Source organism: Biomphalaria glabrata, chromosome 5 (assembly GCF_947242115.1).
Source record: "Biomphalaria glabrata chromosome 5, xgBioGlab47.1, whole genome shotgun sequence".
Lineage (NCBI taxonomy): Eukaryota > Metazoa > Mollusca > Gastropoda > Planorbidae > Biomphalaria > Biomphalaria glabrata.
Window position 1 is genome coordinate 26,928,836 of NC_074715.1, and position 11,059 is coordinate 26,939,894.

Sequence of the window (11,059 nt, forward strand, 5' to 3'; positions counted from 1 at the left end):
TTGTCTCATTGTGTGTGGTACATCGTTTGTTGTCTCATTGTGTGTGGTACATCGTTTGTTGTCTCATAGTGTGTGGTACAACGTTTGTTGTCTCATGTGGTGTGGTACATCGTTTGTTGTCTCATTGTGTGTGGTACATCGTTTGTTGTCTCATTGTGTGTGGTACATCGTTTGTTGTCTCATGGTGTGTGGTACATCGTTTGTTGTCTCATGTGGTGTGGTACTTCGTTTGTTGTCTCATGTGGTGTGGTACATCGTTTGTTGTCTCATGGTGTGTGGTACATCGTTTGTTGTCTCATGTGGTGTGGTACATCGTTTGTTGTCTCATGTGGTGTGGTACATCGTTTGTTGTCTCATGTGGTGTGGTACATCGTTTGTTGTCTCGTGGTGTGTAGTACATCGTTTGTTGTCTCATGGTGTGTGGTACAACGTTTGATGTCTCATGGTGTGTGGTACAACGTTTGTTGTCTCATGGTGTGTAGTACATCGTTTGTTGTCTCGTGGTGTGTGGTACATCGTTTGTTGTCTCATGTGGTGTGGTACATCGTTTGTTGTCTCATGTGGTGTGGTACATCGTTTGTTGTCTCATGTGGTGTGGTACATCGTTTGTTGTCTCATGGTGTGTGGTACATCGTTTGTTGTCTCATGTGGTGTGGTACATCGTTTGTTGTCTCATGTGGTGTGGTACATCGTTTGTTGTCTCATGTGGTGTGGTACATCGTTTGTTGTCTCATGTGGTGTGGTACATCGTTTGTTGTCTCGTGGTGTGTAGTACATCGTTTGTTGTCTCATGGTGTGTGGTACAACGTTTGATGTCTCATGGTGTGTGGTACAACGTTTGTTGTCTCATGGTGTGTGGTACAACGTTTGTTGTCTCGTGGTGTGTGGTACATCGTTTGTTGTCTCATGGTGTGTGGTACATCGTTTGTTGTCTCGTGGTGTGTAGTACATCGTTTGTTGTCTCGTGGTGTGTGGTACATCGTTTGTTGTCTCATGTGGTGTGATACATCGTTTGTTGTCTCGTGGTGTGTGGTACATCGTTTGTTGTCTTGTGTGGTACAACGTTTGTTGTCTCGTGGTGTGTGGTACATCGTTTGTTGTCTCATGTGGTGTGGTACATCGTTTGTTGTCTCATGTGGTGTGGTACATCGTTTGTTGTCTCATGGTGTGTGGTACATCGTTTGTTGTCTCATGTGGTGTGGTACATCGTTTGTTGTCTCATGTGGTGTGGTACATCGTTTGTTGTCTCATGTGGTGTGGTACATCGTTTGTTGTCTCATGTGGTGTGGTACATCGTTTGTTGTCTCGTGGTGTGTAGTACATCGTTTGTTGTCTCATGGTGTGTGGTACAACGTTTGATGTCTCATGGTGTGTGGTACAACGTTTGTTGTCTCATGGTGTGTGGTACAACGTTTGTTGTCTCATGGTGTGTGGTACATCGTTTGTTGTCTCGTGGTGTGTAGTACATCGTTTGTTGTCTCGTGGTGTGTGGTACATCGTTTGTTGTCTCATGTGGTGTGATACATCGTTTGTTGTCTCGTGGTGTGTGGTACATCGTTTGTTGTCTTGTGTGGTACAACGTTTGTTGTCTCGTGGTGTGTGGTACATCGTTTGTTGTCTCATGGTGTGTGGTACATCGTTTGTTGTCTTGTGTGGTGTGGTACATCGTTTGTTGTCTTGTGTGGTGTGGTACATCGTTTGTTGTCTTGTGTGGTACAACGTTCGTTGTATCATGTTGTGTGGTACATCGTTTTTTATCTCAAATCTTTTTGTCTCTTGTTGTCTTGGTTTTCAGTTTGAACTGACATCTTGTAGCTACTGACAACCAAGTTTGATGGGACCGTTGAATGTTAACACTTTTAGTAGTTGTCACGGAGATATTAGTTTGTAGATATCATTACTTTTATGTGGTACTAACACAAGAATAAAACTTGAGCGGCAGTAATGCACACAAATAGAAAAAAAATGGCCCATTCTGTCTGTCGTTACAACATTTAAAGCCTCATATAAAAAACTTCCCTCGAATTATCTGTGCAGCACAAATCGCAGCTAATTACATTCTAAAGAGACATTCTAGATAGCCCAGTACGGCCATTCCCTGATATAAATTGCAGCCACATCTCTACTTTTATAGCTGCCTACATTAACAGGCATAAAAGCTCGATGAAACGTAAGATTCATTTCTATACTCGTTCGAATCGCGTTTTTTTTTTAATTCCTAAATAAGGGAGAGGGTCTGTGGCAGGGAAGAAAAATAAAGAAAAAAAGGGGTGGGGTTGGTAGTTTGAATTGTGAATATTCTTCTATACGATGCCTTGTTCTCAGCACTGTCTTGAGTTAGGGTATTGAGGGGTGAAGAGGTTTTGTACACGCCCTAGCGTTGTAAAAGTTGGCTGTTCAACACTAATGACTGTAGTAATGAGACCGGGGAGGAAAATGGATGCCTCTCTCGCTGTCTTTGGGGTAGAACGGTGGCGCTAGAAATCCCATAATCCAGTGACGATGTGTTTCGTCTGCTGCTCAACGTCAAGGTCATAAATCCTTCACGGGGTGGGGGATGAGCGTAATTTTGTTTATTTTGATGGAAATAAATTGGAAACTGGTCATTGTAAAAGCCAACTATTTCCAATCGCACACATGTATTACTGTTAGTCTAAATTTATTAAAACTTAATCACATGATTGATTTAAAATAATTGATGCAATTAAAGCGATAGTCTTTTCAAGAACGCGATAGTTTTTAAAAAAACAATGTTGGATCTAGACCTAGAGTCCAAGATATAGATCTCTAGCCAAATTTTAATTCATTTAATGTTATACTTGAAAAATGATAACGGTCTAACTACAGTTGTTCCCCGTGTGGTCAACGAGCTAGTCATTCTTTTCTCAGCGAGACACTTCAACTGTTAAATTTCTAGGAAAATTAGAGTCGTTTTTGAGATCAGCTGTCCAGGTTCCTGGATCCAGGTTCCATAAAGGAGTGACTTGAAAAGTGCCCACAAATTTAAAAGATTTCAACGACTATTACAAAGAAGGTATCATCAGCAACACACTTCTAAACTGCAAAATCTATGTTCAATTACAATGACTGGAGATTTCATAAAATTTGTTTAGTCAGAAGGGACATGTCAGTACATAGCCTACAGTTGCTAATAATTATTCATGATCTCGCCAGGTTATTGAGGGCATGATTCTCAGGTTCTCTGACAGGTAGAAACCTGGTTGTTTGAGCACAGACGACCAGACCTCCCATACGGATAAAATGGTTCTATCTGTGTTTATACAATCGCACATAAAAATTTACCCATTGCTTATTGAAAACTCCCCGCTTTCCAGTTAAGCCTTTGAAGTTTTCCATTCTCTGGCCACTTGTCGCCGTCAATTGGTTGTCTGCCAGAAAGAGTTCAGGTTTTTTTTCTCCCCTTTTTCTGAAAAGTGTATGTGGGGTGGGAATGGTGATTTGGGGAGAGACGAGAGAGGATGGGTTTAAAGACACCCGGAACCGGAAGCGTATCGAGAAAAAGGAAGTAATGATGAAAGTATGAATCTTAGAATGATTTCAGAAAGTCTTTCTTGAATGAAAATATATAGTGTTTGTTTATATAGGACTGTTATTGAATGTGTGTGTGTGTGTGTGTGTGTATGTTTTCTAGGTAACCATGATGAAAGGTTAGACGATTGGTTGGTGGCTGTGTGGCGTAAAGTAAAAATAAAAGTAAAGTTCCCCTTTCAGACCTTGTGGTCTATATAGCAGATGATGTAAAGGTTAACTAGGGTGTCATGTGGCCAGCACAACGACCAACCGCCTTTACTTTTCCCAACTAATGCCAGGTACCCATTAGAGCTGGATGGACTCAAGAGGATCCCGAAATAAAAAATCCCAGTCTTCACCAAGATACGAACCCGGGACACCCGGTTCGGAAGGCTGGCGCTTTACCGCTCAGTCAGCGCGCCTCCGGTTGTGTGGTGTAGAATGATAAAATAAGAGCTGATATGTCGTAATGCAGATGTTGAGAACTGCAATCAGGAGACATTTGTTGTGAGGTATGGTAAATATAAGTTTATTTCATTATTATTAAATTCATATTTCATCTCAAACTAAATTTGCCCATATTGTAATATTGACTTTTTGTCCACAAGAGACTTTTGTTCAAGTTATTTAAAGTTTATTTTATAGAAATATACTACGCCTGCATCGGTTCTGTTGTATTAGCTGTTTGGAGCAACAAGCCAATCGATCTACAAGGATGAACAAAAAAAAACACAGTGTGTTAGAGAATCTTTAGTTCTATTTCCATTGTTATTTTTTTAAAATTCCATCTTTTGACAAAAGGTGCAGCCACCATTTTGACTTCCTATTTTTCAGATCCATTCTTAAAGAAGCCAAGAACTTCATCGGAGTACACCCAACATTGTTAGCTCATAATAATTTACTTATGAAAAAGAATAAACCCAACATTTGTACGACAAGTTTCCTTTGTTTGTCTGCACGCTACAAATGGTTGAATATTTCGTTACAAGAAAAAAAAAAGGAAAGACTGGTGCAGGATGGGTGCGAGTTGGAGATCGCCATCCACAAGAGAGAAACATGGAACAAGATCAAACAGATAAACTCAAGAAACATGGAACAAGATCAAACAGATGAACTCAAGAAACATGGAACAAGATCAAACAGATAAACTCAAGAAACATGGAACAAGATCAAACAGATAAACTCAAGAAACATGGAACAAGATCAAACAGATAAACTCAAGAAACATGGAACAAGATCAAACAGATAAACTCAAGAAACATAGATTAATATCAAACAGATATACTCAACCAAAAAAAAACAACAATGATTAAAATCAAACAGATAAACTCAACCAAAAAAAAAACATAGATTAAAATCAAACAGATAAACTCAAGAAACATAGATTAAAATGAAGCAGATAAATCAAGAAACATAGATTAAAATCAAGCAGATAAATCAAGAAACAGAACAAGATCAAACAGATAAACAGTTAAAAGGTAAGCCTACAAATAAATGATTATATTGAAGTACTATAGAGCAAGAAAATATTTGCCAGGTTCTTGGGTGACAAATTTAAATGACCATCTATAACACCGTTTAAACCAAACAAAATAACCATTTCATTGTTTGTTGCATGGAGTTCCATATTTCAATAGTTCACACAGTTCACATTTACTGGCACCTCTGCTTTATTTAGGGGCTTACACAAACACACACATACGTTTATTTTTGGACAAGGAGTCCATGAAATCTCGAATTCTATTTGCTATTGTAGGCAGCTTATACAAAATAGATTTGTTTCAGACGACCAGACGAAAAAGAGCGTTGTGTTGCTTCATACTCTAGTTCCCGCACTTAGTAGGTCACGTGTCTATGGTAAAACCTAACATTTTGATACCTACTCTAATGTGGAATAGTTCATAAAGCGAACCCCCCCCACCCCCCACCCCCCGACTTGCTGTTCTCCTTTCAAATATGAAAGAGAGGCGGTGGACTGTATACGTCACTTCTAAGATTACAGTTGCCCGGATCACGATGTATCAAACATGCAAGCCAACTAGATCTACCTGCTTGTTAAAGGGAAACCACTCACCAGCGTGTCTGTTTTCAAGGGAGGGCACTTAACTCTTCTTGTTGAAAGGAGAAAACAAATCCATCCCCTTTTGACGTAAAGGGGGAGTACCAACTGCCTACATGCTTATTGAAGTAAAATATATAAGCCTAATTTGGAAAAAAAAATTAAATATTAGATATAAAATGGATTACCAAAACACTTAATACATTACAACTTTGCAAGTAGAATTAATAAGCAGAAAACACACTAAAATCAAATGATATCAATTTGTGAAACGATTTGCGTCAAAAACTGCATGCTGAAGTCGCAGACATTTTTTTTTATTAACAGTGCAAACATGTTAGCAAATAGTTGACTTCAAGGGCCTACATGTACTGTCCTACAAATAGTTGACTTCAAGGGCCTACATGTACTGTCCTACAAATAGTTGACTTCAAGGGCTTACATGTACTGTCCTACAAATAGTTGACTTCAAGGGCCTACATGTACTGTCCTACAAATAGTTGACTTCAAGGGCCTACATGTACTGTCCTACAAATAGTTGACTTCAAGGGCCTACATGTACTGTCCTACAAATAGTTGACTTCAAGGGCCTACATGTACTGCCCTACAAATAGTTGACTTCAAGGGCCTACATGTACTGCCCTACAAATAGTTGACTTCAAGGGCCTACATGTACTGTCCTACAAATAGTTGACTTCAAGGGCCTACATGTACTGTCCTACAAATAGTGGCCTATATGTACTGTCCAACAAATAGTGGCCTATATGTACTGTCCAACAAATAGTGGCCTATATGTACTGTCCAACAAATAGTGGCCTACATGTACTGTCCTACAAATAGTTGACTTCAAGGGCCTATATGTAATGTCCAACAAATAGTGGCCTATATGTACTGTCCTACAAATAGTTGACTTCAAGGGCCTATATGTACTGTCCAACAAATAGTGGCCTATATGTACTGTCCAACAAATAATTAACGTCAAGGGCCTACGTGTATTGTCCAACAAATAGTTGACTTGTCATACACATAGTTAACTGTAAAGGCCTACGTGTACTGCCCAACATATAATTAACTGTAAAGGCCTACGTGTACTGTCCAACAAATAGTTGACTTTAAGGGCATACATGTATTGTCCTACAAAATAGTTAACCTCAAAGGCCTACGTGTACTGTCCTACACATAGTTAACAACAAAGGTCTACGTGTACTGTCATACACACAGTCAACAGCAAAGGCCTACGTCCAACAAATAGTTGACTTTTAGGGCTTACATGTATTGTTCTACAAATTGTCAACTGCAAAGCCTACGTGTACTGTCCAACAAATAGTTAACTGCAAAGACCTAAGTGTACTGACCAACAAATAGTTAATAGCAAAGGCCTACGTGTACTGTCCAACAAATAGTTGACTTTAAGGGCCAACATGCATTGTCCTACAAAAAGTAAACTGTAAAGACCTACTTGTACTGTCCTACACATAGTTAACCGCAAAAGCCTACGTGTACTGTCTCACACATAGTTAACAGCAAAGGACTACGTGTATTATCCAACCAATAGTTTACTTTAAGGGCCTACACATATTGTCCTACAAATAGTTAAATGCAAAGGACTACGTGCACTGCCATAATATTAGTTAACTACAAAGACCTACGTGCACTGCCCTACACATAGTCAACAGCAAAGGTCTACGTGTATTGCCCAACAGATAATTTATTTAAGGGCCTACGTGTATTGTTATACAAATAGTTAATTGCAAAGACCTACGTGTACTGTCCAAGAAATAGTTAACCGCAAATGCCTACGTGTTCTGTCCAACAAATAGTTGACTTTAAGGGCCTACGTTTATTGTCATACAAATAGTTAACCGCAAAGACTTACGTGTATTGACCCACACATAGTTAACAGCAAAGGCCTACGTGTACTGTCTCACACATATTTAACAGCAAAGGACTACGTGCACTGCCCTACACATAGTTAACCGCAAAGGCCTACGTGTATTATCCGAAAAATAGTTGATTTTAAGGGCCTACACGTATTGTCCCACAAATCGTTAACCGCAAAGGCCTATGTGCACTGCCACACACATAGTTAACTGCAAAGACCTACGTGCACTGCACTACACATAGTCAACAGCAAAGACCTACGTATATTGTCCAACAAATAGTTGATTTTAAAGGCCTACGTGTACTATCCTACACACAGTTAACTGTAAAGACCTACATGTATTGTCCTACATATAGTTAACAGCAAAGGCCTACGTGTACTGTCCTAAACATAGTTAACTGCAAAGACCTACGTGTTCTGTCCTACACATAGTTAACTGCAAAGGCCTACGTGTACTGTCCTACATATAGTTAACCGCAAAGGCCTACGTGTACTGTCCTACATATAGTTAACTGCAAAGGCCTACGTGTACTGTCCTACACATAGTTAACTGCAAAGGCCTACGTGTACTGTCATACATATAGTTAACTGCAAAGGCCTACGTGTACTGTCCTACACATAGTTAACTGCAAAGGCCTACGTGTACTGTCCTACATATAGTTAACTGCAAAGGCCTACGTGTACTGTCCTACACATAGTTAACTGCAAAGGCCTACGTGTACTGTCATACATATAGTTAACCGCAAAGGCCTACGTGTACTGTCCTACACATAGTTAACTGCAAAGGCCTACGTGTACTGTCCTACACATAGTTAACTGCAAAGGCCTACGTGTACTGTCCTACACATAGTTAACTGCAAAGGCCTACGTGTACTGTCCTATTTACTTAATGGGTAGGAGAACTAAGGGAGACAAGAGAGAATAACGAGTGCCATGAGTTCCAATGGTTTGTTGAACATGTTTCTTCGGAGTTGAAGATACTCGGGGGATGGCATCGGGTAGGGTATGACCATCGAGACCACAGTCCAGCACGCATCCCGCATAACCAGTAGAGTGGCCTACCAAGTCTAAAGGGTTGTTGACTTTTGAATAAAGTTTTTGCAGCCCCCTCTCCATTTTTTTTTTCGGACAAGAATTAGGTAAGATAATCATTACCGTAATCATAAATAGAAATTAAGAACAATGGATTAGTGCCCCTATTTGTTAGAGCAAGACGAAATTTTAGGAGATTTTATGAGTTCTTTTAAAGGAGGAAATGTATATATACGTGTGTGTGTGTGTTCCGCCCGTTTGTGTGATAGCCTACTTTGTAAAACATACACATAACTATGCATTTATCAAATCAATTATTGTTACCGGTACTTTTGGTAATACTAAATACCTTGCCAACATTTCACCCAGAACAGAAACAACGTCATCAGCTGTGGTATGTCCACAGGAAATGTCATGAAAGTTATCTTTTAATCAAGTAACAACTTGACTGTCATCCCAAAACCTCAAACAACCTTTTTTTTAAAAGATTTATTAAAGAACATTACAAATGGTTGCTATTTAAAAAAAAAAAAAAGAAACATTCTTAGAGATGCCTTCTCTGTGGTGGTAATGTTCATTTTTAGTTCCTACGTGGATCTTAGCAATACAAGAGTCATGGTGTGCACTTGAGGTGATGTTTTATTCTTTTATTTTAACTGTGCTTATAAATCCTCCTTATAAATAGAGCCTGTAATAAACAGTCCTATTTGTATGATTAGTTGACATTTGCTTACTAAATAATGGCTTTTGGATTTTGAAAAAAAAAAAAAAAGGGGGGGGGGGAGGTATTAGACCTATTAGCGTTTTTCTTTTCAAACACAATTCCTTTTCCAACTTTGCAGTTTCGCTGTGGCTTTTACGAGCGAAATAACTTTTTCGTTAAATCTATAGTAGATCTAGATTCTTGATCTAAGTCACTAAAATTCGCGGACTTTCCACGGCTGTGAGAGAATTATCTTCACTAGATTTAGCGAAAATCTAGAGTCTAGATCTAAGTCACTAAATTTACGGACTTTTCACGGCTGTGTGAGAATTTACCGTAGATCTTGACTAAATCATTAAAATTCGCGGACTTTTCACGATGTATAGTTACGCTGTTGCCCCCCCCCCCCCCCCTTTAGCAAGAAATTAACAAAATTGTGTTAAAAAAAAAACATTGGGTAAAAATTTTAGGAATTTGGAAAAAATTTCAGGAGAATTCTGGCAATTTTTAGGATAATTTTACGACTTTAGGAGACTTTTCATTTTTTAGGAGATTTTAGCAGCGCTACGAACCCTGTAGCATAGTTTAAGTCATTGATTAACATGCATGACTAGATTGACACATGAAATGTGTAGGACATAATTATCTCCTTTATAGATAACAATTATTATTCGGAATAGCCGCAAATCTTTTTTTTTTTCGGTTAAAGAAATTGAGTATCCAGCCTAATAAATATATAGATCTCTCTCTATTGCACTACAAGCAATCTATCAGTTTTCATGTTAATTTCTTTTTAAATCTATGTATTTTCAAAGTCTGTATCAGGTCAACTAATGTAAGTTGAGATCTTCTGGTCATCAAATAAGGTTAGATATCAAGTTTCTATTGCCATAGTTTCCTGGTTAGGAGTATTGAAACGATGTGAACTTCTCTGCTCAATGTTATACAGCAGGTCCACTCCCATGAAGCCCAAGTGTACCTGTGTTCTTTCAAGTGCCTCAGTAAACACAACATCAGGTCTATCTGGACTACAGACAAGTTTCCCCTTTGTACATTACAAGTTTGATATACACATCTTGTCTCGTAGCATTCAACTTCCTGAACCATTCCAGTTACGTGGATATCTAGGTTCTGGTGCATGAGTTGGCAGAATAGAACAGATGAGTAGTAAAAGTGTACCCATCTTTGAAATGGTGTGTGGATACTCTGATTGGTACTGGCATCACATAAATTAATGTGAATTTAAAATGACAAGGGAAAACACATTCAATCTCCACAAAACTGATTAACATCGGTTATAAGTTGGTCAATCTCCACTGAACTGTTCAATATTGGTTTGTACATAAGTTGGTCAATCTCCACTGAACTGTTCAATATTGGTTTGTACATAAGTTGATCAATCTCCACTGAACTGTTCAATATTGGTTTGTAGTGTTTGTACATAAGTTGATCAATCTTCACTAAACTGAGTTGATCAAAACATGAATGCACATCACAACTACTATTATGAACCATTGTCTTTCTAGAGGTTCCTTAATTCCTTACAAACAAAAAAAAAAAAAAAAAAAAAGATCTCTAAAAGCAAGCTTGAAGAGTACACTGTGTGTATACTTAATTTGAATGTGTACAAGATAAAACACTGGCATTTGTGACTAACTCTGCTACCATGTTTCATGTCCAAATTACACTAAGGCTTCTTACAAGAGCTACTGCCTGAATCAAAGTAATAGAATGGGAATGATATGGATATCAAAGATAAGAAGTTTTAAGTTCAATGCCTAAACTGTGACATGTAAACAAGAAAATTATATGACGCCATTTATATTCCTCTAACCTTGTCAACCTTCTTGGA